General features: G+C 44.7%; 1 pseudogene; it reads left to right on the top strand.

Annotated features, from left to right (window-relative positions):
* Positions 1 to 14,930: 14,930 nt before the first annotated feature.
* LOC125554515 (receptor-like serine/threonine-protein kinase NCRK) lies at positions 14,931 to 17,151 on the top strand (annotated as a pseudogene).
* The last annotated feature ends 7,924 nt before the right edge of the window (positions 17,152 to 25,075 follow it).

The raw sequence follows: 25,075 nt of genomic DNA, 5'->3' as shown, positions 1-25,075 counted from the left end.
TGGTTTCCCACCGCCCGGAGCAGCGCTCTGATCTGCAACAAGCCCCTGCCCGCCTCCGACTGGGAGGGCTGAATTGATTCTACTATACGGGCCGCAGCGGCCAAATTCTGAACTGGGGTTTGGTATACCTGCGGCGGCGGGAAGAGCTGACGCCGACTGGACTCGGGAGCTGGCTAACGTCGACTGGAATCGGGAGCCCGCCGACACGCTTGCTCGTCGAGTGTCCGCTGGAGATTCTCCAGTCGAGTGCGCTCGGCTAGGTTAGCCAAGCGCGCGTCCTCCAAGGCCCGGGCCTCGGGGGTTTCTCCGACAATAGGAGTGTGGAGCGCGTCCATGTTCCAACGGCGAAGCTCCTCTCGCTGCGATGATGTGAGAGGTTCGGGTAGATACTCATCGTGGGGATGCGACGGGTCGCCCCCACCCGCGCCTCCACCAGCGCGAGGGAAACCAGGAGGACTGTGCGTCCCATCGACCGCCAGAACCTCAGCCGCTGGGTCGCAGCTGTCGCACTCAGATGCGGTCTCCGCGGAGCCAGTTTACAGGTCGAACAGGCCGCAGAGGGATTCGTCGGGCTCGATCGCCGCGACTTGCGGGGTGGCCGACTGGCGAGCCACGGCACGGCTCACCCACCTCTGAAGTCTCGACCGACTGGAGTGCTTACGCCGGTGGGAGACCGAGCGAGGGGACGATACGGCGGCCGACCGATACTGGGTCGACGGCTGTCGCAGAAGGACGCCACGAACGCATGCGCGGAAATGCGTCGCACCGCGGACAGGGAGCGCGTCGATGTCGAGTGGTGCCTCCTGGAGCCAGGCGGAGTCGTCGGCGATGAACGTGAGTGCGCCGAGACGGATCTCGCGGCCCTCCACCAAAACTCCGCACGAAACCATGATCAAAGGGATCGAAAAAAAACCGCAACTTTCTCCAATTAGGTGCTAAGATTCCTGCCCCATGGTGGGCGCCAACTGTTGTGGTTCTAACTCTGATAGTGATGTAGGGGGGTATGTATGGAGAGGCTAGATCTCAGCTATTGGGAAGTTGTAAACACACCAAGATGTACGAGTTCAGGCCCTTCGCGGAGGAAGTAACAGCCCTACGTCTCGGTGCCCGGAGGCGGTCGATTGGATTACTGGCGTGTGAATAACAGGGGGTGCGAACCCCTCATACTGAGGAGGGGGTGGCTTATATAGAGTCCGCCGGCCCCCTCCTGCCCTCAGTAATGCAGGGTTTAAGGTACATTTAAGGTTGGGCATTACTGGTAACGCCCCTAATAAAGTGCTACAATGACCATAAAGACTACTCAATAGCCGACCGTTTGCCTACGAAGTGTCTTTAGGTCTTCTGGCAGTCGAGTGGTTGGCTTCATGGTCGAGTGATAGCTTTCTGGTCGAGTGTCTTGAATCCGTCGAGTGGGATACCTTGAAGTCGATTGAAAGGCGACTTCTCCTAGGGATGTCCTAGGGTAGGGCTCCTTTGGACAGGTCCGTGCCCCTACCCTAGGCACATAGCTTCATCATTAACCAAATCCCCAATCAACATACTTGTATTACAAGTTCACAGAGAGTATCGACCATGACATCACAACTTTGGGTTGCAGAAAAGATCACCCCAATTTTAGCCAAAACACCAAACACTACTGCCAAGAAACTCAAAGTAGACTTGGAAAAGATGTACCCCATTAAACTGAAATATACCACAGTGTGGAAGGCAAGACAAAGGGCAATGAAAAGTTTATATGGTGATTGGGAAAATACATTTAGGATGCTTTACAACTTCAAAGCAGAGGTGGAAAAGAGGTCACCTGGCAGTGTTGTGGAGATAGATACAGAGGTATCAGCCGAAGGTGAAGTCAAGTTCTCCAAGTTTTTTATGGCTTTGAAGCCTTGCACCGATGGGTTCAAAGCAGGGTGCCGTCCATATTTGAGTATAGACTCATCATTTTTGACAGGCAAGTGGAATGGTCAGTTGGCAGCATGCAATGATCTAGATGGACACAACTGGATGTTTCCTATTGTTGTTGGCTTGTTTCAGTTAGAAACAGAGGCTTCATGGACATGGTTCGTGATCCAGTTGAAAAGATGCCTAGGGCCAGTGTCACCTTTGGCTATACACACAGATGCATGTAAGGGGCTTGAAAATTCAGTGAAAAATGTTTTCCCACATGCTGAGCAGAGGGAGTGCTTCAGTCATTTGTGGATGAATTTGATCAAAAAATTTAGAGGAGAAGAATTTGGGCACATGTGGACAGCAGCAAGATCTTACACTAGACAGACACACAAATATCATCTTGATAAGATAATGGCAGCATGTGATGAGTTTGGTCCATGGCCGAACACCTACCATTCTTTGTTATGGTACAGGTCAGCATTCAACACTGTCATCAAGTGTGACCACATCAACAACAATTTGGTAGAGAGTTTCAACAACAAGGTGAAGGAGTTAAAAGATTTGCCTGTGCATGACATGGTTGACCAAATCAGGATCATGCTCATGCGGTTGTGGGAATTGAGAAGAAGGATAGGTGATTGTCTGCAAGGTGATAAGCTTCCAGCAGTGGTACAACAGGTGGTCAATAGGAGCAGATGTCTTTCACATTTGTTTGTTGAAAAATCTTCACCTTGGGGTGCTGAAGTTAGAGATAACAAAACTAGAAGGAGACATGTTGTTAACACTGAATTGCATGATTGCACTTGCCTCGAGTGGCAACACACTGGTAAACCATGTGAGCATGCCATTCTCTTCTTAGCATCCCAACCGAAGATAAACATGCACCCATATTTGCATGAATATTATTCGTTAGCAAGATTCAAAGCTGCATATGCTACTCCAATTCCAGCACTTACAGATCAGTCTCAGTGGCCTGAAGTGGACATTGAATTTTCCATGTGTCCTCCCTTGACGAAAAGAAAGGCTGGCAGGCCTAAACAGAGTAGATTCAAGGCATGGTTTGAGAAAGGTGGGATTAGTGAGAAGGGAAAGAAAGATGGAAAGCCAAAAAGGGCCCAAAAAGGTAAAAAAAAAACAGATGCAAGTTGTGCCATGAACTTAGGCACAGAGTGGGATCTGTCAAATGCCGTTACACTCCTGATAAGCCAAAGTATGTTCTTGTTTATTTGTATGTGTTTTGATTTGGTGCTTTTTTTCCAATTACTGTATCTATAACATTTTCCCAATGGCCAGGAGGAAGCGAGCAAGTCAGCCCCTTGTTGTTGAACACTGTTGGCCAACAAAAAAAGCAAGAGTCAATGGAGGTAGAAAGAAGAGAAGTGTGCCTGAGCCTGAGCAGACTAAAGAAAATCCTGCCGCAGTCAACATTCAGACTGAAGAAACTAATGTGGAGGTGCACACCGAAGAAACTGAAATTGCAGTCAACATTCAGACTGAAGAAACTGCTCTCGAGGTTGAAACTGAACCTGAGCGTGTCAAGGTTCAGACTGAAGAAACCCATGTTGAGGTACACACGAAGAAACTGAAACTGCTGTCAACATTCATACTGAAGACACTGATCACGAGGGTGTTGGCAAGGTGTTGAAAAGACCAGTGAAGAAAACCAAGATGATCAGTGAACTTGTGTGCGTGGTAGAACCAAAAACAAGAAGTGCTAAGGCGAAGAAGGGCACACTACGTGGTAGGAAGAGGTAGAACATAGAACTGTTTGAAAATTTGGGGCATGTAATAATATTTGTAACTTGGTGCGTACTGGTAGTCACTATGTATCCCCGTATTTCTATTCGAACTTGTTTGTTGTTACCTTGTCTAAACCAGCCAAATAAAATTCAAATTTGGGCTCAAATTTGAATTAGGGATGGGGTATTGATGTTTTAATGCTATCTAAAGTACCTCAACTGAAATATGTTTGCTTGCTGATTATTCCGAGCACTTTTGGTAAGTTGAACTCATAGTCATGAAAAGTGTGTCTCAAATGACCTCCAAAGGTAGGGTAAACGGCCTCATATTTAAGCAAGTTTTTTTGGCACCTTGTCTAAACCAGCCAAATAATTTTTCTACACATCTATTCTACCTATATAGTGTAAATCTAAAGTCTCACTATTTATTGAATTAATTTTCTATTATTTTCTTTTTTTAAAACAAGGTTTAATAGAAAATTATATATAAAACAAGTTTAAAACATGAAAATGAGAAAAGTAAGTTAAGATCTTTCTTAGTCAATACAAAATGAAGTTTTGGTGAGGTTTTCACTCTCTCTCTCCCTTGAACTCCATACTACATTGTTCGAGGAATGACAATTTTGTGAAGGATTTTTCGTAAAAATGTATGTAAACCATATTTATATATTTTTCTCGTTACTATACGACATAATAAGAGTATGTGCGCAAATTATATATTTTTTTGATTTTTTTGAATTAGTTATGCTCAACCCTAATCAGTCAAAACCCCTCAAAACCCATCAAAACCCCTATCGAAACCCCTCAAAACCCCGCACACTACCGGGTCGTCGATTGTTGTGCATGGACGGTTGAGATCAGGCGCTAGGGTTAGCTACAGTGTGCATCGATCCACATGAGACGCGCTGATTGGTTGAATCAGTGTGCATCGATCCGCATGAGACGCGCTGATTGGTTGAATTGGTGGGGTTTGGATCAGCCTCTCTCGTTGGGGCATCAGGACCGTTCATTTGAATCCAACGACAAGAGTTGACGCGGTGCATGGACCAAGCCTACGCAGTGCCCTTTCCATCGTTGCATGCGTGACGTGCCTACCCGCAGCATGCATGCCCACCCGCAGAACTGCACCCATGCGTTGCATGCATGCCCTCGACGTAGCCCTGCTCCGCCACCCCTATCGATGCAGTAAGCTGTCGCATGCCTACCATTAGAACCGATGCAGCGTCGCATCAAAGCATGCACCCGGCCACAATGCAGCAGCCCGATGAAGACAACCAAAAAGCCAACGCTGCACGACGTGCTGTCACTACTAGGAAAAGGGCTATAGATGATATCGACATTAATGGCGTACCATGTATGTGGTGCGCCACTGCTATATAGCAGTGGCACACCAGATACAAGTGCGCCATTATTGACATATTACTAATGGCGCACCTGGTGTGTGGTGCGCCATTAGTAGTTTTGAAAAAAAATAAAAAAATTTTGTTAGTAATGGCGCATCATGGGATAGTGCGCCATTACTAGTTGACATAGTAACGGTGCATCACACACACAATGCGCCATTAGTAGTTTTGAAAAAAAAATTGTTAGGAGTGGCGCACCAGTGGACAGTGCGTGCACTGTCCACTGGTGCGCCACTCCTAACAATTTTTTTTTCAAAACTACTAATGGCGCACCACACATCAGCTGCGCCATTAGTAACCCTGGTGCTAAATGCACACCCAAAATTTAAAAATATGAATTGTAGTGTTTGGAGTGATTCTTCATCGCACGTTGAGGGATGGTTATATGATCCAATTAGATTAGCATTGTTGAGAGATTGCACTAGCGAAAGTTCAGACCCTAGGCCTTATTTTGAAGCATTGCAATAGCGTTTGTGCTCCATTTTATCAATTGCTACCTTGCTGTTTTTTATTGTTCCTATCACAAAAATCAACATCTACTATCATTACTACACTTTTATTATCATCTCTTCGCCGAACTAGTGCACCTATATAAATTACCATTGTATTTGGTGTGTTGGGGACACAAGAGACTTTTTGTTATTTGATTGCAGGGTTGTTTGAAAGAGACCATCCTCATCCTACACCTCCCACGGATTGATAAACCTTAGGTCATCCACTTGAGGTAGATTTGCTACTGTCCTACAAAACTCTGCGTTTGGAGGCCAAACACGAGTCTACAAGAACTAGTTGTGTAGTAGACATCAGCGTCGTGCATGGGCGCTTATTTGATCTGACGGACTAGTCCCCAGATCATGGTCGACTGCTCCAGGGATGGCACTAGTTGTTGACCGCTTCCGTGGAGATAGGCTGGGGCCGTGGGTGCTACAGCCCGCGGGCTATGGTGCTCTGGTTCTTGACTAGAGAACAGATCTACCCTTCGTGCTCTAGATCAGATCATGTCAGCCCTATGCCCGCAGGTCTTGGAAGGGATCTCTCCGGTAAGGTTGCAGTCTATGGTGAGGTGCTTTGCCATCGGTGTTGGTCAGGGTAGCCACTTCGGCCAACGTCAGCGACCTTCTTGTGGATTGCGATGACCATTCAGAGTTCTTTGTGAGGGTTACCCTCTTCAGATCTAGTGGTTGCCTTCATAGGTGAGATGCAGTCTATAAATGACGGCTTGACGCAAAGGATATGGTTGTGTAGTGGCGGCGGCGGAACCCAGCGCATGTAGCTATTAGGATTGTGGAAAAGTGGTGGCGACAGCATGCAATTGACTCTGATGATGGTACTTCTCAAGTACCTGGTCTCGAGCTCCGGGGTGAAAATCTAGTTTTGACCCGAGTTGGCTATACCTGGCAATGGCGATGTTTTTGCATCGTTATCTTGTTGAATGCGTTGCTCGGATATGCTCAGATTGGTTCTTCAGGGTGAAAACCTAGACACTGGCCTTTGGTGGTTGGATCCGGTGACGGCGGTGCTCGAGCGTCGCTCCCTTCCTTAAGGCGTTACAGTTGAAGAAACTCGTTGTCCTTGTGGTGTCATGAGATAGTTGGTGTGGATATGGTCTTTGTTATAGTTTGCCGATGGCAGATTTGATCGTTTGGGTTTTTTCTTTTTCCTCGCTTAGGCATAGCTTTGGTCTTATGACTTTGCTATTTGCCGGTGAGTTTTCTTTTCTTGTGTACGTCTTGTTGTTGGCTGTGTGCATCCTAGTTATGCAGAGGCCGGGTGCGTGCTCATTATGTTTGTATTCACTTGATGCTTCATTTTGAGTTAATAAAATCCACCCTTTGTCGTTTATGTCCTATTGCGGCCAATTTCCTACAAAAACTTGTTGCAAAATGGAGGAAACGATTTTGCCTTCTTCAGAAAATACCTAAGAACATTGTGTTTTACAGTAGAAGATAAGCTACAACCTGGCCTATACTCTGTTTTAGAAGCCTTGCCAAGACTGAGATCTCCGATCACCTCCAAACCAAGTATCCGTGACATCTGTGGCTCTCATGTCAGCTATCCTTTCAACTTTCAATCCATAGTCTCCATCCAACATCACACCTAATTAAGCACATACTGCCCAGTCTCTTTGTAATTAGAAACAGATGGCTGCTATTCTAGTTGTCTTAGCCATAGACCAATTTACTTATTTTCCCCTACTGAGTAGTGTTGTGGGTTGAGATGTGTCCCCTGTCTTGCAGGGTGCTGGTCCTGAATTGAGTTTAGTACTACAATCTACAATGATGGATGTGCAATCTACAATTCTACGTCGCAAAGAAACCCACAACGAAACCTAGATTGAAGACAACAGACACCACCAAATCCACGGAGAGGAGCCAATCAGAGATGGTGGTCGAAGAGATCAAGTATTGTCCATGAAGCAACCGCGGATGCCTTACCAATGACGCCACTCTTCTTGCCTATGCTCCCGAGAGCCTTATTCACCTTCTTGATTTTTCCTGTGGAAACCTCCTCTACTAGGAGCCAAGCACTCTCCTTGCCAGACCCAAGGTTAGCTACCTCGAAGCAGGCCAGCAAGCCGCAAAGCTTTTTCATGAAGGTCGCCTCGTCAATACGTTCAGACATACCTTCACGGTCAAAGAAGGTCGACCAGATGGAATTCAACACCTCAGAATTAGGTGCCAAAACACCCACCTCATCAACCTCATTACCCACAGACGTCACCTGGCCAACAACCACAGGTGATAGAGCAAATAGCAGCATCCAAACCTCCACGGTCCACAAAGGCAAGCGGCTGACTAGGATCCAACTACGGCGGCGAGGGCACATTCGGCATCGCCAAGGCCCCTCAAGGCGACCCCCATCACCATAAGAAGCACCATCGAAATAGGTGAAGTGGGCTCCACACAAAGCTTCTACAGCACCGGAGCCATGACCTCGACAATGACTTCACTCTTAGAAGCAATCGACACGGCAGGCTACAACGACAGGCAGAATGTACCACTGGGGAAGAGATCTCCATACATGCCTCCCAAGTTCCATGTGGTAAGTCTTGGGAAGCTGTTGTGTATAGGAAAAAGTGTGTTCAAACCTATTAACATGTGATCTACTTTCAAAGATCTTGACAGGAGAAACGTAACAGTGAAAATGGTTCGTAATTTCAGCACATGATTAAAGAGATTAAATGTTTTGAAGAAACTAATGTATGAATATTTTTTACAAAACTCACAGCTTGTGACATGTGACGCATTGCATGTGCAACATTTGTCACCACTGAAGGAGGTATTAATGAGCAGGTCACGTGTCATGTGCTGGGCGCACCGCCAGGATTTCATTTTTTTTCTTTTCTACACATGTTTTCAGGTTTTATTTTGTTTTTAGGCCTTTTGGTTCTTGCTTGGTTTTCCTATGTATTGATTGGGTTTTTTTTCAGAAATGGTGCTTTTCCACAAGAAGCACATCATGTGCTTATGCCAGAACCATGATTGTGCTTTCCAAAAAGAGAAAAGAACAACTTGTGCTTCCATGAAAAGAAAATTTTCATGACCGCAAATTTTTTTTTGAATCCTCGACATTTTTCAAATTCGCAACTTTTTTGATTTCATGAACATTTTTTGAATCCCTGAATAATATTTGAATTTATGAACATTGTTTTCAAATCAACAAACATTTTTTTGAATTCATGATTTTTTAATAAAATTTGTGAACACTTTTTCACTTCAGAAACTTTTTCATATTCATGATTTTTAATTACTAAAACTAAACTGACCGGAATAAAAAAACGAAAAGCGTGCTAGCTCTCCCCACGTTGTTAGGGCAGGCCCATATAGAGCGGGCACGTGAACAACTAACGAGCGAGTACTCGTTCGGGAGCCTTCACAAAGGTCACATTTTTTGGCTTTTAGATGATTTTTTTTTCAGTTTTTTGCCTTTTGTTTTCCCCCGATTTTTCTAATGATTTGGACCAAAAAATAGATTTTTTTTCAAGAGAAAACATTTTTTTTCTTCCGCGAGAGGCATGAATTTACTTCTGTGGAGGCACATATTTGCTTTAGCGTGGAGGCATGGTTTTGAAGGAAACTAGATGATAACCCGCGTGTTGCAGTGGGAATTTGTAGTACTATATAGGAGGATTTATGGAGTGAGAAATAGGGAAACTTGTGAAAGGAAATATGAATATATGTCTATTTGAACATTTGAATTGTATAAAAGGTCAGACAAATAATATATTGTAGAGTATCTCCATATTTGCGTAATTAGAAGAATGTATTGCCAATATTAAGAGAATAACACATATTAGAATGAAAATTTTCTCATAAAAGTCTAGATAATTTCATTTGGTTGTCTATTAGAAGTGCATCGGAGCAAGAAACAGAGAGATTTCATACTAATTTGTGACCCTCACGGTGTTAATGCGCCCAAATAGGAATTACCTTGCATTCTCCACCTTGATCCAGTTATTGAGCGAATGGTAATCAAAGTTGTACAAATGTCATGGTTCCTGAGTAGACACATACGTACTACTCTATTTTACTAAATTTTATTTATCACACTACCCGTAAACATATAGTAATGAAACTGAAGGACAATGAGAACAACTCATACCTGATCCTCTGTGCAAGGAAAAAAACTCTTATGCTAGAATTGTTATTCAGGGTGTTTTATTTCAACCAGATATTTTTCAGTAAGCATGTAGTGAGGCTATAGGCACCATACAGTTAAACTGAATTTCAGAGAGAATGCAAGCATGTTAATAAGAGTACTTCATATTTCCTTTCATTTATATTGGTAGGTGAATAGGTGATTGCTGTGAGAACAGAAAAACCCTGCAATTTGGGAAGAAAAAAAATGTCTATCACGCAATTGTATCACTCGAGTAATAGAACATAACGATCCACAAAATTCAGAATGGAATAGTACTCCCACGGACAAATTACCTGAAAATGAACTTGAATAATATGCAATACTTTGTGAACTTGTGATTCTACAAAACAATCTGCCGAGAGCAATAATAGTATAAAATACTAAACTAAAAGGTGTGAGAGGGGGGGGGGGGGGGCGGAGAGATGTGGGATTGCGGTTGGGCACAATATAGCTCGTCAGGTGCACGCCTGGGCGTAGGTCTTGGAACATCATAGCTCACGACGGCGGGGATCACCAGGCTCCGAGAGAGGTAGAGATAAAGGGAAGGATCATGAGGCTCCGATCCGGCAGCAGAGCATGGGTCTCCGACGGCGACGACCTTGTGAAAGCTTGGCCGCCGTGGCGCAGTACAAAGAGAGAGAGGTATAGATAGACGAAACATGAGAACCAATATGTGTTTTTTTTCTTTTTCAATGAGGGAATAGGTGGAGCTTTGTTCATTCATGGAGATGAAGAAACCTTCGGCGGTTCGTTGATCAGATCAGATTAATATGGTAAGACGAATGTTTGGCAGATGCCCAATAAGATTCCTACAGTTACGGAAAATAATAGCGCATGCACAGTCTTAATCCCTTAGAATCCAGGCAGTTATTGCATGTGCCCTTTCTCTCGGTTTCTCTCCCTAACACGATCCGCATGCACGTGAATAGCAAAATCAGGCCCTTCTTTCCCGCGCATGCATTGTTGTTTCTGTTGTGCCACTCATCGCTCCAATCAAGGATAGATTTATTCCTGGCAATAGCTTGCATGCTTCATTAATTCTATAATATTCCAGCCCTCTAAATATGGACACGACTGAATCGGAGTCTAGCGATAGACATATTTTTTCCTAATTATTTGCTGCATGCGGTCAAGAGTGGAAGGATGCATGTCTCATGAGTGGGTGCATGGATGAGGAATTCCTGACATGGTAGGTTGATGACGTGGACAGTATGCATGCTAAGAGAATTGCTAGAAGTGGAGAGCAACTTCTTAAAAATGTTAGATATGCCCTAGAGGCAATAATAAAGGTGTTATTTTATTTTCTTATTCATGATAAAGGTTTATTATTCATGCTAGAATTGTATTGATCAGAAACCTAAATACATGTGTGAATACATAGACAAACATTGTGTCCCCAGTGAGCCTCTACTTGACTAACTCATTGATCAAAGATGGTTAAGGTTTCCTGGCCATCAACATGAGTTGTCATTTGATAACGGTATCACATCATTAGGAGAATGATGTGATTGACTTGACCCATCCGTTAGCTTAGAATATTGATCGTTTAGTTTTATTGCTATAGCTTTCTTCATATCAAATACATATTCCTTCGACTATGAGATTATGCAACTCCCTGATACCGGAGGAATGCCTTGTGTGTTATCAAACGTCACAACGTAACTGGGTGATTATAAAGATGCTCTACAGGTATCTCAGAAGGTGTTTTTTGGGTTGGCATAGATCGATATTAGGATTTGTCACTCCTAGTATCGGAGAGGTGTCTCTGGTCCCTCTCTGTAATACACATCATAAGAAGCCTTGTAAGCAAAAGTGACTAATGAGTTAGTGACAAGATGATGTATTACGGAACGAGTAAAGAGACTTGCTGGTAACAAGATTGAACTAGGTATGAAGATACCGACGATTGAATCTCGGGCAAGTAACATACCGATAAACAAAGGGAATAACATATGTTGTCATAACGGTTCGACCGATAAAGATCTCCGTAGAATATGTAGGATCCAATATGAGCATCCAGGTTCCACAGTTGGTTATTGACCGGAGAGGTGTTTCGGTCATGTCTACATAGTTCTCGAACCCGTAGGGTCCGCACGCTTAACGTTCGATGATGATTTAGTATTATATGAGTTATGTGATTTGGTGACAGAATGTTCTTAGAAGTCCCAGATAAGATCACGGACATGACGAGGAGTCTCGAAATGGTCAAGAGGTAAATATTGATATATAGGACGATGGTATTCCGACACCAGAAGTGTTCCAGAGGGTACCAGGTACATATCGGGTCACCGGAATGGGTTCCGGGCACCCCCGGCAAAAGATATGGGCCTTATGGGCCAAGAGGAGAAACACAGCAGCCACCAGGGGCTGCTACGCCCCCCATATGGGCCGCACCAGAGGAGAAGGAAAGAGGGGAAGGGAGAAGGAAAGGGGGGATTCGACCTCCCCCTTCCTTCCCTCCTCCCTCCTCTTTCCTTCCCCCTCCGGAAATTATGGAAGGGGGGAGACCGAATTTGGGAGGACCCCAAGTAGGATTCCTCCTACTTGGGGCGCCCCCTTGCTGCTCCCCTCCCCCTCCCACTTATATATATATATATATATATATATATATATATATATATATATATATATATGTGTGTGTGTGTGTGTGTGGGGGGGGGGGGAGGGAGCGCCTAGAACACACAACAACAATTGTTAGCCGTGTGTGGCGCCCCCCTCCATCGTTTACTCCCCGGTCATTTTGTAGTGTTTAGGCGAAGCCCTGCAAGGATCATTCACCATCACCGTCGCCTCATCGTCGTGCTGATGGAACTCATCTACTACCTCGATGTCTTGCTGGATCAAGAAGGCGAGGAACGTCACCGAGATGAACGTGTCCAGAACTCGGAGGTGACGTACGTTCGGTGCTTGATCGGTCGGAGTTAGAAGAAGTTCGACTACATCAACCGCGTTGTCAAACGCTTCCGCTTACAGTCTACGAGGGTACGTAGACACACTCTCCCCTCTTGTTGCTATGCATCTTCTAGATAGATCTTGCTCAACGTAGGAATTTTTTTGAAATTGCATGCTACATTTCTCAACTGGTTTTGCTTTCACGAGAAACACTGCCATGCCTCTCAGAACGGGAAACACATGTTTTCTTTATAGTTTCATTCCGCAAGAGGCACGGATTTAGGGCACGGTTTTGCTTTTGGTAGAGAGACGGCGTGCCTCTTGGAAAGAAAAAAATGCATTTCTTTTTTTTTCGTTCATGAGAGGCACAGATTTACTTCTCGTGGATGCATGATTTTGTTTCCGTGAGAGGCACGACCATGCCTCTCAAAAAAGGGGAAAACATGTATTTTTTTCGTTTCGTGAGAGGCACGGATTTACTTCTCGTGCACGCACAGTTTTGCTTCTGCGAGCGGAAAGGGGAAAATGTGTTTTTTCGGTTCCGCGAGAGGCACTGATTTACTTCTCTTGGAGGCATGATTTTACTTTCGCGAGAGACACTGCTGTGCCTAAACGCGTGCCTCTTTGGAAATAGAAAAAATATGCTACTGGCTCGGGTCTTTTTGTCTGGTTTGTTTATGAATAAAAAAATTCGTTGAAACCTATCAGCATGGGGTCTAGTTTTAAAGATCTCGACGTAAGGGATCCAACGATGAAAACGGTTTGAGATTTGGATGCATGGTTTAAGAGATAAAAACATTTTAAATAAAGAATCTAAACAACGATGACAATTGCTGGTGCGCCACTTGTCGCAATCTGAGAAAATTTGAGTTACGTTTAAAAAGGGTACTACTTAACTAGTCACTTCAGCAGATTGCTCGTTATAAAGCCACACATAGGAGCGCCCGTAACATTAGAAGAACCAATCGTAAATGAAAAGTTTTTTGCAAAATACGTGATGAACATATTACGAAACGTGATTTTAAAAAATATGATATAATTATTTTAAATACGCGGCAAACATATTTCAAATATGTGATGACTAATTTTGAAATACGTGGTGATCACTGTTCTCCATACACATGTGCATTTATTTTTAAATATGTGGTGAAAATATTTTCAGACATGCATGAACATCTTTTGAAAATACTTGGAGACTTTTCAAGGTACATGGACATATTTATTTCTGAAAAAGTGCATGAAAGCATCAATGTAGTTTACATGAAATACAATAAGATTTTTTAACCGAAAAACTAGAAGGCGAAGAAAGAATGAAATGAAAACATTGTTGCATTTTGGTCCTAGCCTAGGTGGGGCGTGTCACGGACGACACATCGTCATGTAGTACTAAATCCAACTTTGGAGGACCGACTAACCCACAGGCACCCTTGCGGGGTAGACCCGGCGATCACCACTGCCCACTGGAGCTTCCCAAGGCGCCACAAGGTGCGCCTGGCAGCCGTCACGTGTCGCGCTGGTGCACCGGCATGAGCATTTTTTTTTTTTTGAGTTTTTCTGGGTTTATATCATATCTTGATCGGTTTGCCGTTGGTTTTTGTACGTTAAGTACACCATTATAGTTGTGCTTGACGATAAAGTACATTCCGTTTGAAGCATAGTTATGCTTTGTAAAATAAGAATTATGCTTTTTTTTTAGGCAGAGCACAATTATGCTTCCCTTGTGAAGCACGACCGTAACGCAGAGCTGACCCGTTTGTTAATCAGCACTTAGAACTTACTCCCAAACCAGGAGGATATACTATGTGAAGCAATTCATAAGTTAGGCCAGTTCATTATCCTTTCGGTTGATTTCTGCCTTTGTACTGCCAGAGAGATCATGTCACCGCCGTATGTTCGGCAAGCTTCATAGATCTGTTTAGCACTAAGATAGCTGTAAGTATAAATTTCAGAGTCACTTATTCTCGTTCCAGTTTTACTTGTTAATGATGACTCGACATCTAATAGGACTTTGTAGTTGCTAATGATGAACTGCACTTGTTTCTTTGTTTTATATCTATTCCCCTCGAGATATATATATATATATATATATATATATATATATATATATATATATATATATATATATATATATATATATAGTGGCATAATTTGATAGATAGTCAACGATGTATTCCTTTAACAATATCAGAAGTACTTGTTCATAGCGCTATTCATGTATCAGGTTTATGTTATTTTCTTCCATTTTGGTCAATAATCCATGATTTCAAACATCCATTGTTATTTTGCCATCATCATTTCAGAGATTGAACTGGATGGGGTCTCTTTGATATTCCTCCTCAGTCCCCACTCCCTACCTGCAAACTTGCCGATGATGGATCTCCATATGAAGCTTCTGCTGGCCTCCCTCAGCTGTGTACTTCTGATACAAGGAGCATTCTATGGTAAGCACTGCGAATTCATGAGCGAAATTCCTCTAGAATGTGCTAAACACCTAGATTACCATAGTGCCCTGTATGAAATGTGCTCAAATATAGCCATATAGGTGGTTGAACATCTGGTCCTCTCATAAAACATACAGATAACACCGCAGGCGGGACTGGAGGCACAAGCTGGACATGTGTATGCGCTTCTCATCCGCTAGGTGAACCAAACTCCAACAGCAGCCTGTCATCCAGTTGCGACTCCTCATGCCATTGCCTACGAGGTATGAGAAATTAGCCACAATTTATGCTTACAGCAGTTAAACAAGTCATGCCACCAAGATACCTGAACTTTGGGTCTTTGTTGTTGCAGATGAAAACGGCGACACAGGGTCATGGAATTGCCTACGAGGTATGAGCAATTGGTCACAATTTACGCTTATCAACAGTTAAAAAATTCATAGCACCACGAGGTTGCTGAACTTGGTGGTCTTTCTCGTCGCGGAACTGCTCGTACCGCTCCGACAAGGCCCTTCAGGAAGAAGAACATGCTGTGGTGCACAGTGGGAGTTGCTTCACTTCCTTTTTTTGTTTCGAAAAGGAGGACTTCCCCCGGCCTCTGCATCGGAAAGATGCATGCGGCCCCAGTTGCTTCACTTCCTGCGACTGCACATCTGGTATATGAAATTCTCCTCTACTGAATCAGAAAAATATACTTTGGATTCTGAATGTTAAGGTGGAACTTGTGTTGTGGTCACATCTGACTGTCCGAATTCCGCCTGCTTCAACTCTGCAGGAAGTTCTAAACAAGGGAGGAAGCATTTCTCTAGCAAGACAGTCATTGCAACGCTCCTGGTATGTGTGGTTCTCACCGCTGTTGCTTTCGTCGGCACCACGGCGTACTACTTCCGCCGCAAGGACGCGCTCTCCCCGCGTTCCTTGTATGTGTGCACTCTTTTGACAAGCACGCGAGCTGGAGCAGCAGGTCGAACTTCGTCAGCCACCGGCCTTCTCCCATTCCCCAGCTGAAGCTCAAACCGGGGCTCAGTGTCATCAAACGCAAGGCAAAACATTTCTTTGTATCATTTGTCTGAACAGCTGCAAAGTACTACGTACTTTTCAGGAAGGACAGCTTTGGTTCTTGTTTCAACTCTGATTATTTGTTGTCCGTTGCGGCGCAGGGTTTTTATGTAGCTGCCCACTCGTTTGCCGGAGCGAAGATGGCCCGTTCCCGGGCATGGTTCTCCGGTTCTCCTACGTGGAGTTGGAGCGGGCAACCGGGAAATTCTCCGACGAACAGCAAATCAGTGTCGGTGGGACGAGCAAGGTGTACTGTGGCCAGCTCGCCGATGGCAAAGTCGTCTCCGTGAAGAAGCTTCGGCCCCTCGGAGGCGCCGAGGAAGACTACGAGTTCTCCTCAGAGGTACTACAAATCATGCTCTGTTCTACTCTGTTATTAGGTCTGAACTCTGAACTTTCAAAAAAAAAAAGTCTGAACTCTGAAGAAGAGCAACACTCTGTTCTGAACATTGATTGGCATCTTCTTCTTCCTCCATGAACGAATGAACGTAGTGCCATTGCTGCCTTGCTGGGGTACTGCTCGGAGCGGCAAGGTCGGCAGCTGGAGCGGCTGCTGGTGTTCGGAGTGCATGACCAACGGCAACCTGCGGGAGTGCCTCGACGACCTCAACCGGAAGCCCATGGACTGGGCGACGCTGTGTGTGGCGAGGGGCCTGGAGTACCTCCACGAGGTCGCGGTCAATGGAGGCACGCCGGTGACGATGGGCCAGAGCTGGCGGTCGGCGGAGCAGGAGGAGGTGGACCTGATGGAGCCGCGGTTGGAGACGTTCACGCAGCCAACGACGGCAACGAGCCTCTGCAGGTGAACGGTGGTAGAAGAGTTAGAGGCCAAGCAGGTGACCGAGCCCATGGGAGCGCCCTGGCCGACCCGTACTCGCGGCGGTGCGCCGTGGAGGAGCGCCCTGGTCTCACCCGTCCTCATGCGCGCCGCCGGTGCAGTTGTCATGCATGCACGCTAGCTGCTCGACATAATGCGTGAGAGAGATTAGTGAGAGGGAGAGAAAGACTAGTCAACCTGTACACGTGGCTTGCTTTCTTCGCCAAGTCAGCCTGACAGGTGGGTCCCACCCATTAGTTTAGCTGTTAGACACAGCCCAACTTCGAATCAGTGTGATTTGTCACACACTTGCCGTGGAAAAGATGGTCTTTTGTGATTTTCGATAAAAGCGGCGATTTTGGAGTACCCTAGCCACAAATAAATGTGGTGATTTTCAGCAATTTGCTCTACGGCTTATCCTATGGAACATGGGAGCCAGTGTCGAAGAAAAAAAGTTATCATCTACCCAAGACGATTGGCTATACGGAGACAATCCCCTCTTTGTATCAAAAATCATTTATAACGCGCGAAACCATGCCACCCAGCTGGTTCTCAGAATCATACTTTGGCCTGTCTATTCCTTCTTGCTATAGTAACACCAATACAAAATATGTGCATAGACTGAATCATGGCCTTCCCATAAAAGGAAGTGCTTGGTTCGGTGATGCCAAGACTTGACTAAGCTAATGAAGGGTTTATTAGTTCATGTTTAATACATTTGCAAGCCGGGGATCGAGATGTGTTAGTGTAGCGCAACCACCATCCAAGAACCACAACCCTTCTCACAAATTGGTGTAATGGATCGGCTGCAAGGGAATGAGGGGTCATAAGCACATGAATAACAACCTAGCAATATGGGGCATAAATGAAAATATGCAGCAACAAATCCAAAAAGGCATAAAAAAACATATGGCTTATTCATGTCGGCAAACGATGGAAGTTGTAGCTTGCGTTGACCTTTAATCTATACCTACTAATAAAGCAAGGTGTGTTTCTCCAATTTTTTCATCCGTTCACCGTCGAAAAGTTCTTCTTTCTATCCGAGGTGGTACTAAACTTTTGTGCGTCTTTCCGCTAGAAAAGAAAAAAGATTTATCCAGAATGCCGACATTGGGCCGCGCGCGCTCCGGCCTAACGAGCCCAGCCAATTTATTATTGCCCAAACCATTGGGAAGGCCTTATTTGTCGCACAGGGCGAAGAATAGTTAAAGTTTTGCACAGGACGCCTAAGACTGGGCCGGCCCGTTTCCCCTTTTTCGTTGTTCTATTTCTATTTTTCTTTTTCTGTTACTTTCTATTTCTCTTTTATATTTCTTACTTTTTTCCGTATTGTTTAATTATTTTTTATGAAGTAAAGATTTACAAAAATATTTAGAATTTCAATATTTTTTAAAATATTCAAATAATGGTCAGAATTCTAAAATTTGCTTCTATATTGAATAATGTTTGAAACTTTTAAAATTTCCTGTTTCCAAATCTTCCCAATATTCAAAAAATGATCTCCTTTTTAAAAATTACTTTTTCTTTTTTAAAAAATCTTCAAGATTTATTTATAAAAAATACATTTTATAAAATGTTCCATATTTTAAACAATTCTTGTTTTAGTGAAATGTTCAAAAATCAGAAAAATATTTGCATCTAAAACATTTTGTATTTTTTAATGTCCCCTTAAAACAATTCAAAAAATCAAAAAATATTTGTATTTTTGAAAAATGTACATGTTTTCGAAATATTGTTTGTGAATTTCAAAAACTATTCATGTTTCTAATTGTGTTCGTGATTTTCCTAAGATATTGGAATTTGCAAAAACAATGTTCGCATATTTCTAAAATTGTCCAGGATTTAAAAATTGTTAATGTTTCCAAGAATATTCACCAATTCATATTTTTTAAATGTTTAAAATAATCAAAAATATTTCTGATGTGACACTATAGTATTTTCTTAAATATTCGCGTTGGCCATTAGTTAGCGGTGCGCGTTCGTTCTTTGCTGGTTGACTATAAATGAAAGAAATTGTGGAGACATGCCAATAAATTATGTTATTTGGCTTTAGTTAGAGCACAATTATGGGCAGTTGAGCACTAAAATAATCAAAGAAAATAAAACCTAAAAAAGAAGGGGCATCCATGCCTGATTATGCTCATGAAACGGGATTTATGCGTTGCAATTAATAATCCACCCGGTTACGCCGTCGTAGCATAGAGTGGTCGAATCAATCATGTCCCGAAGGTCGCTGCGCAGCAACCAAATGAGGTGGCAGGCACAACCCCGAGACGGATGCGGACCTGGAGGAAAAAAGGCATGAGTTGGGTGCTCGCCACCACGCCGACCAACTCAGTCACTATCAAGATTTTGCGTGTCAAACATGTCCAGCGAGAAGATCATAACTTCTTGCCCTGTCGCCTATCATTGTCGAGACCATTTTTTTTGATGACACATCAATTATTTTTCCCTTTGCTTCTCGCAAAATAATATCCCTCCCGTTGCAACGCACGGGCATATGTGCTAGTTTTCTCCGAAAACAAGTGTGGTTGTCTCGCGGAACGGATTGGCGGGAAGGTTATTATTTTTTTCTATAAAAAAAATAAAACGATTCGCCTGCAGGGACGTATTGGGACGAAAGCGGCGAGGCTCAGGTGGTGCTGGGCCACGAGTGCTGGGACAGCCCAACTGCGCTGCCTGTCGTCGTGTTTGAGCAAGCCCGATCCTTCCGGCATTTCCTATTTGGCACTGCAGGCGCCCATTATAGGCAAATTTACAAACGGGCGCCTGCAGCGCCCCGCGCTGGGCCGGCCCAATACTGCGTATGTCAATTTTCAAAAAAAGAAGGTGCCTGGACAGGAATCGGACCAGCGACCTCCCGCCCCAAAAATCGTTTGGACAACCAACGCTCTACCAAGCAGGATCTATTAATGTGCAACTCTTTCGTTCTTTATCCTTCTTTCTCTGTTTTCTTTTTTCTTTGTCCTTTTTTCCATCTTCATTTTCTGTTTTTCTTTTTTTCTTCTTCCAGGTTTCCTCCCTCATCGATTTTCATGTTTTTTTATTTTCCTAAATGCGTGAACTTTTTCCAAATCAATGATGCTTTTTTGGACTTTGATGAAATTTTGTTTTCAAAATCAATGAACTTTTTTAGTAAAGTATTTACAGCAATTGATGATTTTTTTAAAATTTGATGAACTTTTTCCAGTTTGATGAATTTTTGTTCTAATTTTATGGTTTTTTTTAATCCAATGAACTTATTTTAAATGGACTTTCCCTGAAATTCGACGAACCTATTTTCAAATTTGTGAACTTTTCCCGAATCGATGAACTTTTTTTCAAATTCTATGATCTTTTTAGAAAATTGCTGAACTTATCTATAGCTTCGGAGAACTTTTCCAAACTGATGAACTATTTAAAATTCAGTGAAAAATTTTCAAATTCAATGAACTTTATTCCAAATCGATGTACTTTTTTTTTCAAATTCTATGATCTTTTTAGAAAATTGCTGAACTTATTTATAGCTTTGGTGAACTTTTGCAAATTCAATGAACTTTTTTCAAATTTGATGAACTTTTTTTTCAAATTTTTTTATCTTTTGAAAAATTGGTGAACTTATTTATAGCTTCGATGAACTTTTTTGAAAACCGATGAACTTTTTCAAATTTGGTGAACTTTTTCCAAAATTCAATGAAGTTTTTTTTGCATTCGATGAACTTTTTTTTCAAATTGTATTAGCTTTTTAAAAAAATTGATGAACTGTTTTCACATTTTGTGAACTTTTTCCAAAATTGGTGGATTTTTCTAATAGATGAACTTTTCCAAATCATGAACTTGTTTCGAAATTGGATAAACTCATATAAAGTATAAAAAATGTAAGGTTTCTTGCGTAATAAATTACGCGGCTGCAATAGTTCTTTAAGCATTCGTGTTCATTTTAGTCACGGTGATCGTCGAGCTGAAGTTGTTAGCTGAACGATGCCTCTAAGAAGCCACCTGAGTTCGAATCATCCTACTCTCTGGTTTGTGGGTCTTTTTTTCGCGAAACAATTTCTGCGCTGGTGCATTCGTGGGCCGGCCCACTTGTCGTTTGCTGTAGGCGCCGGTTTACTTCGGCGGCGCTTAAAGCGCTCAATAGGAGCTCCCGATCCTTCCACTCAAAAGAAGAAGAAAAATGGAGAGAGGGAGAGAGCAAGCTCAGTGTTGTATGTATGGTTTGCACGTGTATTTTGTATTCTTGGCCCACCTCTTATTCATTCTATAGATGAGGTTGAGGCCCACTTTATACATGATATAACATGTGTTTGCACCCTATCAATACATCGAGAGTTGCATTGCCAAGCCCTAGTCTTCTACATGGTATTAGTTACCTCCGGATCCTAATCCTAACCCCTAGACGCTGCCGCCACACTCTGCCGCATCCGCCGCTGCCTTACCTGCCACCGCCCTCCTTCCCTGCTTCCGCCCCCTCGCCACTTCCCCACCGCCGCCGGTGTCCCCATCTACCGCAGCCGCCGCATCTCTCCTTCTCCTTCGTCATGAATTCCCTCGGTTCTTCCATCTCCAACCACACCAACCAGTTCGCCGATCCTGATCCCGTGCTCATCTGCGACCTCGACATCCTTCCCCGCATTCCCGTCGTCCTCGACCACCACACCTCCACCTACTATGCCTAGAAAACCTATTTCTCTCTCGTCTTCCATGAGTATAATCTCCAGGATCAGATGGCTCAATGGACTCCAGCCTCATGGTGAACGATGATGAGTGGACGACCATCGATGAGACTTTCATCCGCTGGTTCTACACCATCATCTCTAAGGATCTCTTTCACACGGTGGTATGTGATGAGGATGATGCTCACGCCGTCTGGACCAAGCTTAACGATCTCTTCACCGACAACAAACTTCAGCGCAAGGTCTTCCTTCATGATGTGTTTTTTGGGTGCCAGCAGCACGGCTCATCCATTGACGATTATTGCATGCGCCTCAAGAAGCTCTCCGACGAGCTCCGTGACCTTGGCGAGAAGGTCTCTGATGAGCTACTCCTCAGCGCCCTAACTGCCGGCTTGAACGAGGAGTTCCGCAGCGCTGCCTCCAACCTCACCCTCATCCACGATCTGACCTTTACCAAGGTTGTGGCGTATCTGAAACTAGAGGAACGACGGATGAAGATGGCGCACACCCGAGCCACCCATACCGCCCTCACCGTCGGGACGTCCCACGGCGGCGCACCACCCATCCCGGCCCCTCCTCAGCAGCGGCACGACCCGGGCCCCTATCCGCAGCCGCCGGCGGGGTTCCTTCATCCCCCACCGCTGCCGCCGTCGCCGGCCCCCACTGACCGCCGCCGTGGCGGCCGCCGCGGCCGCAAGCAATAGCCGGCTGGCGCCTAGGGAGGGGCTCCCGCGCCAACATCAGCAACAGTACCAGCGGCCCCCTGGCATGTCGGACATAACCCATGGACCGGCGTCGTCCATGCGTACTCCATGCCCGTTCCGCGTGCCCCCGTCCTCGGCTTCTTCGGCGCCCGACCCGCGGCTCATCAGGCGCTTTATGCTGCTCCCCAGCCGTATGCGCCACCGCTGCCGTACGGACATCCGACACCCTATAGGCCGCTGCCCCTGACTGGCGGGCTTCCCCCGCTTCTTCCGACGCCCCCACAATAGCTGCAGCCGTCGGCACCCGCGCTTCCTCCAGCACCATGGGATCCAGCCCTTTTGGCGGCTCTTCACTCCGCTCCTGCACCACACAACTACACCGGCGTCGGTGACTGGTATATGGACACTGGAGCTACGGCTCACATGTCTTCCCACCCCGGTAACCTCCTCACCTCCCATCCTGTCCATACCTCCACTCGTATAACCGTCGGTGACGGTTCATCTCTTCCGATAACACATGTTGGTCATGCTAGTTTTCCATCAACATCTATGCCATTGTGTCTCTCTTAACCTAATTAAAATTCTTGTTTCCGTTCGTTCTTTTACACGTGAAAATCCTGTCACCGTTGAAATTGACATGTTTGGCTTTTCTGTTAAGGATGCCCGTACCCGGATGGTGCTCCACTGATGTGACAGCCCCGATGAGCTCTACCTGGTCCACTCATCCGCCTCCACCACCGCCGCACCCGTGGCTCTCTCCACCGGAGTGGACCTTTGGCATGCTCTCTTAGGACATCCCAACCCTGCCACCCTTCGTCATATACTTCAGAGTTTTTCTTTCAGTGTAATTAGATCGACGATCACACTTGTCATGCTTATCGCCTCGGCAAACATGTTTGTCTTCCTTTTAGTACTTCATCATTGTTGGGGAACGTAGTAATTTCAAAAAATTCCTACGCACACGCAGGACATGGTGATGCATAGCAACGAGAGGGGAGAGTGTTGTCCACGTACCCTCGTAGACCGAAAGCGGAAGCGTTAGCACAACGCGATTGATGTGGTCGTACGTCTTCACGACCCGACCGATCAAGTACCGAACGTACGGCACCTCCGAGTTCAGCACACGTTCAGCTCGATGACGTCCCTCGAACTCCGATCCAGCTGAGCTTTGAGGGAGAGTTCCGTCAGCACGACGGTGTGGTGACGATGATGATGTTCTACCGACGCAGGGCTTCGCCTAAGCACCACTACGATATTATCGAGGTGGATTATGGTGGAGGGGGGCACCGCACACGGCTAAGAGATCCAAGAGATCAATTGTTGTGTCTATGGGGTGCCCCCTAGCCACGTATATAAAGGAGTGGAGGAGGGGGGAGAGGGCTGTCCCCTATGGCGCGCCCTGGAGGAGTCCTACCCCCACCAGGAGTAGGATTCCCCCCTTTCCAAGTAGTAGGAGTAGGAGTCAAGGAAAGGGAAGAGAGAAGAGAAGGAAGGAGGGGGCGCAGCCCCTCCCCCTAGTCCAATTCGGACTAGGCCTTAGGGGGGCGCAGCCTCTCCTCTCTCTTTCCCCTAAATCCCAATAAGGCCCATATACTCCCCGGCGAATTCCCGTAACTCTCCAGTACTCCGAAAAATACCCGAATCACTCGGAACCTTTTTCGATGTCCGAATATAGTCGTCCAATATATCGATCTTTACGTCTCGACCATTTTGAGACTCCTCATCATGTCCCCGATCTCATCCGGGACTCCGAACTACCTTCAGTACATCAAAACACATAAACTCATAATACAAATTGTCACCGAACGTTAAGCGTGCGGACCCTATGGGTTCGAGAACTATGTAGACATGACCAAGGCACGTCTCCGGTCAATAACCAATAGCGGAACCTGGATATTCTACGAAGATCTTTATCGGTCAAACCGCATAACAACATACGTTGTTCCCTTTGTCATCGGTATGTTACTTGCCCAAGATTCGATCGTCGGTATCTCAATACCCAGTTCAATCTTGTTACCGGCAAGTCTCTTTACTCGTTCCATAATACATCATCCCGCAACTAACTCATTAGTTACAATGCTTGCAAGGCTTATAGTGATGTGCATTACCGAGTGGGCCCAGAGATACCTCTTCGACAATTGGAGTGAAAAATCCTAATCTCAAAATACGCCAACCCAACAAGTACCTTCGGAGACACCTGTAGAGCACCTTTATAATCACCCAGTTACGTTGTGACATTTGGTAGCACACAAAGTGTTCCTCCGGTAAACGGGAGTTGCATAATCTCATAGTCATAGGAACATGTATAAGTCATGAAGAAAGCAATAGCAACATACTAAATGATCAAGTGATAAGCTAACGGAATGGGTCAAGTCAATCACATCATTCTCCTAATGATGTGATCCTGTTAATCAAATGACAATTCATGTCTATGGTTAGGAAACATAACCATCTTTGATCAACGAGCTAGTCAAGTAGAGGCATACTAGTGACACTCTATTTGTCTATGTATTCACACATGTACTAAGTTTCCGGTTAATACAATTCTAGCATGAATAATAAACATTTATCATGATATAAGGAAATATAAATAACAACTTTATTATTGCCTCTAGGGCATATTTCCTTCAGTCTCCCACTTGCACTAGAGTCAATAATCTAGATCACATCGCCATGTGATTTAACATCAACAGTTCACATATTTATGTGGCTAACACCCATAGTTCACATTGACATGTGACCAACACCCAAAGGGTTTACTAGAGTCAGCAATCTAGTTCACATCGTTGTGTGATTAACACCCAAAGAGTACTAAGGTGTGATCATGTTTTGCTTGT

This window comes from Triticum urartu, chromosome 6A (assembly GCF_056163025.1).
Source record: "Triticum urartu cultivar PI428250 chromosome 6A, HENAU_Tu73, whole genome shotgun sequence".
Lineage (NCBI taxonomy): Eukaryota > Viridiplantae > Streptophyta > Magnoliopsida > Poales > Poaceae > Triticum > Triticum urartu.
Note: the sequence above shows the minus strand (reverse complement) of the source record. Positions and strands in the feature narration are given on the sequence as shown.